Below are 9,676 nucleotides of genomic sequence, written 5' to 3'. Positions count from 1 at the left end.
CAGCGACGTTTGATAAATAATCACTAAGGCATCCATTATCACCTCTGCCATTTCCTTCAGAACCCTGGGATGCATTCCATCCGGTTCTGGGGACTTGTCCACCATCAGTCCCGCTAGTCGATCAAGCACTACCTCTCGAGTGACAGTAATTGCATTCAGGCCCTCATCTCCTACCATCCTTCTATCTTTAATATCCGGCAAACTATTCGTGTCCTCCTCCGTGAAGACCGAGGCAAAAAACTTATTTAAAGCCTCAGCCATTTCCTCATCGCCCACCACTAAACCCCCTCTCTCATCCTCTAAGGGTCCAACATTCACTCTAGCCAGCCTCCTCCTCTTTATATATTTGTAAAAACTTTTACTGTCATTTTTTATATTGAGAGCTAGTTTAGCTTCATACTCTACCTTTCCTTTCTTTATCACCTTCTTAGTCATTCTTTGTTGATTTTGAAATCTTTCCCAATCTTCTAATCGCCCACTATTTTTAGCCACACTGAACGCATCAGCTTTTAATTTAATACTCTCCTTTATTTCCTTTGATAACCACGGCTAGTTATCCCTTCTCCTACAGTCCTTCTTTACCATTGGGTAATTGTCAACTAGTTCTAGAAAAAGTTGAGGGGGGGTGGTGGGGAAACAACTGGGAAAATATTCCACAGAGTCCTCCTAATTTTGCCTATAACTCTCCTAGGAGATCAATGATTCGATTTGATTTGACTTAATTTATCGTCACACGCATTGGGATACAGTGAAAAGTATTGATTCTTGCGCGCTGTACAGACAGAGCATACCATTCATAGAGAAGGAAACGAGAGCATGCAGAATGTAGTGTTACAGTCATAACTAGGGCTAGGTAAGATCAGCTTACATTCTTCCCCCTGATGGCAGCAAGGGGAAGGAGCTGTTTTTGAGTTGGTTGGCACATGACCTCAGGCTTTTGTATCTTTTTCCTGATGGAAGAAGTTGGAAGAGAGAATGTCCGAGGTGTGTGGGGTTCTTGATTATGCTGGCTGCTTTTCCAAAGCAGCGGAAAGTGTAGATGGAGTCAATGGATGGAAGACTGTCTTGCATGATGGATTGGGCTATGTTCATAATCCTTTGTAGTGAAAAGCTGGAGATACAGCAAAAACTGCCAGGGCTGTTTTCAACCATTGTTGTCATTTTTCTGGGGTTAGGAGAAGCCCCCTGATAAATCCAGGCAATGGTTTAATACACTGGAGTAGGGAATACTGTAGTTCAGGCTACAATCGTACAACCTGATGTAAATATTCAAATTGGAAATCTGGGGCAAAATTACTACAATAACATAATTTAAAGCATTTTTGTTCTGTGCCCCATTTGATGGTGCAGTGTGTTTTGTTATTGTTTTGGTATATTGAATCAATTTGTATCTATATAAATAAAGCATTTTTGCAACAATGGCTATTATATTTATATAAAAAGTAACCATTCTTATATTTCTGTAAAGGTCAGCCCATCTGACAGCATAATAAATGAATTGGAAAAGTATAAAATGGGTACCATTTTATGCCACTTACAATATAACTGACAATATTTGATGTTTATAGACATTATTTCCAGGTAAGAGTGGTACCTTCCAGGACTTACAGTTTTTTCTCTGACTGTTGCAGAAAGGTCATATTGGACTCAAAACAGTCATATTGGACTCCAAATGGACAAAACTGGATTGTTTCTCTTTCCACGGACGCTGCCAGACCTCTGAGATTTTCCAGCACTTTCTGTTTTTGTTGCTTTGTGTGATATCTTTGTAAAATTGTTATTGCCATGAATCTTTTTAGATGTCAAGAATTTGCCTATTCTCATATTGAAATGACTTAATTTACGTGAATATAGACATTCACTTCAGGCCTCCATCTGTACAGTCAAATAGGAGTGAAATTTGAATATTGGGCCCATGGGCCTCTTGTTTCCTGGTGCAGCATCCTCCATTTGTGTGTTTGTGTGTTTATATTTCCTTCATTATTTGGTTTGTCTTTTTGATTTTGACCCATGTGGGAAAGGCTGATATCTCATTGACGGTAAGAGGTTACTCCCTCCTCTGTAAGCATCAAAAACAGGATGTTCCAATGAAGATATCAGATAAAGAAGTGCCAGCAATGTACAGTGAGAGGCACTGGGAGGATGGCCAGTGGATTAAAAGATCATCAGTGAGTAATTTCAAGCAGAGATAAAGGGCCCTATTTTTACAATCGGTCAATTAGCTTGCTGGATTGACAACTATTCAGGTGGTGAAGAGGCCTCCACAATTTTGACATCCTTGTCTCATTCAAATGTGATAGACAAACTTAGAGATGCTGAACAAACGTTCAGATTATAGCTCGTTGATTGAGACTGCAGGATCTGTGGAGTGGGAGAGGATCAGCTGATTCAGAGGTCTAGGGGAGGGACTGACTTGGCGGTAAGAATGACAGCACAACTGTGATGGCTTGGAAAGACAACTGGTGGAAATGGCCTGGAGGCATCAATAAGTAGCAATGTTGCTACTTAGTAGACAATTTTCTGTAAAAGCCGCATGATGTCAATCATTCACAATAATTCTGTGGGTGGTAGTCTTCTGCACAAACAAACAAGTCTTCTAGAGGGAAATACCGAGATGGGCAGTGAATGTTGATCTGCTGGCAGAGTTCCAGGGGCAATGATGGGTGGGGTGAAAGAGAAGGGAAACAAATTGTAATTAGCCACAATGAGCAAAGTGGGAAGGGAGCCAAGAGAGGAGGATAGATTGGCTGAGGTTGTTAGAAATATTATAGAAACCCAACTGTGCAAAAGGAAGCCATTCACATCACTGAGTCTGCACCAACAACAATCCCACCCAGGTCTATCCCTGTAACCCCATATATTTAACCTACTACGCCCTCTGACCTAAGCATCCCAGCACACTAAGGAGAAATTTAGCACGGCCAATCAACCTAACCTGCACATTTTTGGACCGTGGGAGGAAACTGGAGCACCCAGAGGAAACCCATGCAGATACTGAATGCAGAAACTCCATACAGACAGTGACCAAAGCCTGGAATCAAACCCAGGTCCTTGGAGTTGTGAGGCAGCAATGCTAACCACTGTGCCACTGTTGCTTGTAAGGAGGCAGTGTCGGCCCCTCAAGGGATCCAGGAGAGGAAGCCACAGCTTTATTCAAATGCTCATTACATCCGATGTCTGACAAAAAGTTTAAGTTTATTTATTAGTGTCACAAGTAGGCTTACACTAACACCACGATGAAGTTACTGTGACAATCTCCTAGTCACCACACTCTGGCACCTATTCAGGTACATTGAAGGAGAATTTAACATGGCCTAACCAGCACCACTTTCAGATATAGGAAAAAATTGGAGCACCTGGAGGAAATCCACACAGACACAGGGAGGACATGCAGACTCTGCACAGACAGTGGCCCAACTTGGAGTGGCCGAAGGGCCTGTTTCCTGTGCTGTACTGGAACTTGGGTCCCTGGCACTGTGAGACAGCAGTGCCAATCACTATGGCACCATGCTGCCTATACAGTGCGGTTCCTTTTCTGAATTGTTATAATCACAATTTATTCAGCACAACAGGCAACATTGCAAATGAAACCCAGAAATATCCAATGGGCACTCAGGGGCTCCCACCAGGATTGACCAATGACGTCGCAGTAACTAATATCATGAGAGTTCCCTGGAAGGTGATTGGTGGAGAATGTGTCAATTTTCCTGCAGATGGAAAAGGTGCGGCGCTGCTGGCCGCCAGGAGAGGGCAGTAAAGAGGCACATTTCAATGCTGGTTGCTGTAACAATTCTACAAAACATTTATTTCCCTTAAACTTAGTTAAACATATGTATGTGTATTTTTTTTTCTGCCCTACTTGTGTTGTCCACATTCTAACATACTTTTCTGCTATTTCTGATACATATGCTTGGCGTTCGCACAATCATGCCTTCCAGACAAACACACATTTGCAAACGATCATCTTTCTAGAATAGCCACTATCAGATGTAACACAGATAGAGGATAGAATTCTCTCACAAATGATATCCTTAACAGATTTCCCACAGTTTAACCCTTTGGAGACTGCAATGGTATTTCTGTACCATTGTTTCAGCGCTGTGTCCCAAATATACAGCCAATCTTCAAATGTAACGATGTTTTAAATGTAATTTTTGCGTGATATACTTCACGCTTTACGTGTGAAAATAAGGATGTGCAGGACGGAAGAGTGCTTTGTTATTCAGGTATTTGCCGATTCATAGTTATTAATATCGACATGCTTAGATGTCTGCTGTTTTATCATTTCATTCAATGTCACTCATTTCGTATTAGTTCGGAAGATTCCGTTTTAAAGCAGACAAAGCTCTTTTGATAGTTTCGGGAGAAAAAGTAAAATACTGCGGATGCTGATAAACCTGAAATGAAAACAGAAAAGAAAAAATGCTGGAAAATCTCAACAGGTCTGGCAGCACCTGTAGAGAGAGAAAAGAGCTAATATTTTGAGTCCAGATGACCCTTTGTTAAAGTTTTTGGTTTCAAATTCCAGCATCCGCAGTAATTTGCTTTTAGAAGAATAGTAAATGCTGGTAACATTCAGCAGGACTGGCGGCGATTAAAACAAAGCTATCTTCCGTCTGTTTCTCTCTCCACAGAAGCTGCCTGAGCTGAAGAGCATTCGCAGCATTTTCTGATCGTTCTCTAACAGGAAACATGTCCTTGAAGTGATCCCGTGCTCGTTTCCCACCAAATTCTGCCTCGGTGGAGGAGTTTGCCTTTTAGATTTTTGATCAACTGTCTGGACGTTGCATAGAGAGAGGAAATGTTGTTCTATCGCCTCAAACTGAAAGTGAACAACAATACTGAAGGCTCAGTAATTCCCCAGCCAGCAATTTCTGCTTAGAGGAGAAGTCTGCCGAGCCCATTCTGGCGCTGCTGTTCACCTCCAGGAAAATACAGGTACTTAAGTTAGACATCAAAATCACTCACTGAATTTTAGTTTAAATGTAAACCAGTTGTATATCTCGAATCATATATAAACTGCCTCACCCCTCCCTCCAGAGTTGGATGTTGATATAAAGCAGACATTACTATTAACAAATGTATACAGAAAACCTCCAAGCTTTGCAATCTGAAACAATTATTAGCAAATGCTAAGAAACGTAACCGACTAAGCAGAATCTGAGTGACAGTACAGGTTAATACCTGGGTTGTGACTGTTCATAAAATCAGTCCTGATGCAGGGTCCCCACCCAAGACTTTAACCTTTCTCAAATGCTGATCGACCTGTTGTGCATTTCCCTCGATTTCTGTTTTTATTACAACTTAACAACGTGTACTGGGCACTCGTCCAATATCAAGAAAGTGCGCCCTGCCCTATTAATCACTTCATACCAGAGAAGGTTTTCTGAAACAGTTAAGAAGTTACTCATTAACCCTCTCCCTGCTAGTTGCACAGAATCAAAATGTCATGCTGCCATTGCAACAACCCTGCCATTAGCTAGGTTTTTTTTAGGGTTAGGGCAGAGACACGTCAACTTTTAGAGGTAGGGTTGGGAATCAAAATATTATTGTTACCAATTCTAATTCCTGATTACTGGCCAGTGGAATCGATAAACCTTGCTTGTACGCCCATCATTCATTTAGGCATGTAAAAATACTGTTGCCCTCTTCACAAGACATGGGAATATCTATTTTCATCTTGCAACCACCTCAGCTGTTGGATCTTAGTGTAAAATGACTAGTCTCCTGGAGTCCTGAATAGCAAGCATTGTCATTTGGAAACTTACTGTTGTCCAATGATAGATTATAATTTCTCCTTGATATCCACCTATCACTGACTCTCCATCCAGTCTCTACAGCTCCAGCCCCACCCTCAGTGGCACAGTGGTTAACACTGCTGCCTCACAGCACCAGGGACTCGAGTTTGATTCCCAGCTTGGGTCACTATCTTTGCCAAGTCTGCACGTTCTCCCTGTGTTTGAGTGGGTTTCCTCCGGGTGCTCCAGTTTCCTCCCACAGTCCAAAGATGTGCAGGTTAGGTGCATGCTAATTTCTCCCTCAGTGCACCTGAATAGGCACCAGAGTGTGGCGATTAGGGATTTTCTCAGTAACTTCATTGTGGTGTTAATGTAAGCCTACTTGTGACAGTAATAAATAAACTTTAAACTTTAATGTCTATTAGGGAAGAAAATCTGCCATCCTTACCTGGCCTGGCCTACCTGTGATTCCAAAGCCGCAATGTGGTTGACTCTCAACTGTCCTCTGAACAAGGACAACTAGGGATGGACAATAAATGCTGAGCAGCCAGTGATGCCCACTTCCCACAAATGAATAAAAGCAAGATTCCAGCCTGAGTATTTTGCTTTTATTATAATTTAGTCCACACGTACAGACAATGAAACTCAGTGTAAACTTACTTAAAGTTACTGAGAAGTCTGAAAGGAGGGTAACGGGACACATCCTGCAACTGCAGCCTAAGTGAGAGAGTGGGTCAAGAGGGAAAGGTAGCTTTATGAGTCATGTTCTCATACAGTCAGTTTAACAGATGATCTATTGGGTAGGTCAAGTGCAGAGGTACTGCAGTCATTCAAATAACAGGAATGTAAAAGTGATTGGGACTAAAGTCAGATAAGTATAAAGGTAAGTCTGTCAATTCTTGGCAAGGCTTCTGCTTTTGGGGATTTGTGAAATGCGTCTCGGGAAAATTGGCGTAACTTAAAGCTGATGGTAGATCAGTTAAACTGGTAAGTAGGGGAACGATCACAATGCAGTATTGTACTTATGTGCGTGCATTGCCTTAGATTTAGAATAATATGAGATTAAGTAAGCGGACCTCCGACCTCCACAGTACGAATAAGACTCAGTAATAATAGTCTCCTTTAAATGTGACACAATGCAATGGTGACTATCAGTGCTCCGTGTGCATCTCATATCGATATGCGTGAATACCTTTGAATATCTATGTTCACCTTTCTAAATGTACCTGGGTACTCGACTTGAGAATTTAGCAGTAGGTAGGGCTCTTTCCACAGAAGGCAGTAAGATTGCTGAAAATGCTGTTTTCTCCATATAACAATTCATCCAGGTGACAGATAGGCTGCAAATACATTCACAATACGAATTGTTTATACATATATATAGTCATTTTAAATTCTTCTGTCAGCAAAATAAACATCACCTATACAGATCATGGCAGTAGATGTTTACGAGAAATCATTAGTTATTCATGGATGTTTGTGAAAGAGGGTATTTAAAGTTTTCTTCCTATCTGTATTTGGTGTGTGTGACATGCAGTGCAGTGTCTGGACGGGGAGCCCTGCAGGATGTGTCCGCTAATCACCATTCACCCCTGAACAGAGAGGAGATCACTTCTAAAGCCAGGAATAAGCCGCATCATTCTCCATGCACCCCCAGAATAAACTCGGCTGAATTACTTTATGTTAATTGACACTATTATTTCCAGGATGAGTCAGAGATGAATTAGATTGCATTAGCTGTCGATAATTTTAGGAGGTTTGCGTTTACGGAAAGAAAACGCCAACTAATCTCGCGTGTAATGTGAAGACGATGTGGGTTATGCGTTCTGTATTAACATTGATAGCGAGCGAATAGCTGGAATAGGAGTCATTTGTTAACGATTTTTTAAATAAGAATGAATAAAGACCCGCTAAAAATACATAAGGCTCGGAAAATCCTCGATTGGAAATAATGAGCATGAAGAAGAATTGTGTATTTTGAAACGTTTTATGAAGTCTCTTGGAACCCCACCCAAACAGTTTGCGGAGATTGGGATATTTTCTCTGTGTTGACGAGGACTGCAAAAACTGGATATATACTAATAGAGAGCTGGATATACGCTAATATATAATTGGATATACACTGATATATATAATGATGTACACATATATAACTAGACATATAACTGGAAATGCACTGATATCTAACCATATACACCTATATAAAATGGTATATATATATACAACTGGATATACAGTGATATATAACAGGATATACACTGATTTATGACTGGATATGTATTGATATATAATAGGACATATACTGATATATAACTGAATATATGTTGAAATATAACTGGATATAACCAGATTTATAACTAGAAATACACTGATCAATAATTGGATATACACTGATATACAACTGGGTATGCATTGATATGTAATAGGACATATATTGATATATAACTGGATATACTCTAATCTATAACATGATATCCATTGATAGATACATGGATATATGTTGATATATGTTACTGGACATGTATTGATTTATAATTAGGATGATATAGACAGGCTAGGCAAATAAACAAAACAGTGACAAATGGGATTTAACCCTGAAAAATGTGAAGTGATGCATTTTGGCAAGATAAGAGGGATACACAATGAATGACAGGACTCTAGGAAGTATGGAAGACCAGAGGAATCTGGGGGTGTATAGCTATAGATCCCTGAAGGCAGGAAGACAGGTAGATAAGGTGATTAAGAAGGTATATGAAGTTATGATGGAGCTGCATAAAATCATAGAATCCCTACAATGCAGAAGGAGACCATTTGGTCTATCAAATCTGCACCAATCATAATCCCACCCAGGCCCTATTCCCACAACCCCATATATCTACCCTATTAAACACCTGACACTAGGGTCAATTTAGCATGGCCAATCAACCTAACCAGCACATCTTTGGACTGTGGGAGGAAACTGGAGCACTCTGAGGAATCCCACGCAGACATGGGGAGAATGTTAAAACTCCACACAGACAGTGACCTGAGTGAATTCAACCTGGGTCCCTGGAGCTGTGAGGCAGCAGTGCTAACCACTGTACTACCATGCTACCCCAAATGTCTGATAGGTCACAGTTAGAGTACTGTGTGCAGTTCTGTTCGTTACGCAATAGATAAGGTATGATTATAGTGGAGAGGGTGCAAAGGAGGTCCACCAGGATGTTACCTGTACTGTAGCATTGCTGCTATGAAGAGAAGTTAGTGAGGCTGGGGTTGTTCTCCTTAGAGCAGAGAAGGCTGAGGAGAGACCTGGCTGAGGCGTACAAAACTATGAGGGACATAGATATGGTAGATGGAATGTCCTCTTAGTAGAGAGGTCTATAACCAGTGGCGTAGATTTAAGATAAGGGGCATAAGATTTAGAAGGGATTTGAAGAAAATATTTTTTTCACCCAGAGGGTGATGGGAATCTGGAACATGCTGTGTAGAAGAGTGGTAGACACTTAAGAAGCATTCATTGAGGTGCTTGTAATGCCAAAGCATACAAGACTATGGTCCAAGTGCTTAAAATTGGATTAGAATAGATAGATGCTTGATGGCTGGTGCAGACATAAGGGGAACAGGGTCTTTTTGTGTTGTAATGACTTTATTGCTCTACAACTGCACATACACTGATCTATAATTGGATATATGCTAATCTATAACTGGAAATAAAGTATCATATAACTGCGTATACACTGATCCATAATTGCATATACACTGACATTTAACTGGATATACACTGATCGATGAGTGGATATATATTGATCTATAAGTGGATATATACTATTTATAAGTAGATATATACTGATCTAAAATGGATATATACTGATTTGTAAGTAGATACATACTGATCTAAAGTGGATATATACTGATTTTTAAGTGGATATATACTGATCTATAACCGTATACACATT

Source organism: Carcharhinus amblyrhynchos, chromosome 1, assembly GCF_965287045.1.
Source record: "Carcharhinus amblyrhynchos chromosome 1, sCarAmb.v2.hapA, whole genome shotgun sequence".
Lineage (NCBI taxonomy): Eukaryota > Metazoa > Chordata > Chondrichthyes > Carcharhiniformes > Carcharhinidae > Carcharhinus > Carcharhinus amblyrhynchos.
Note: the sequence above shows the minus strand (reverse complement) of the source record.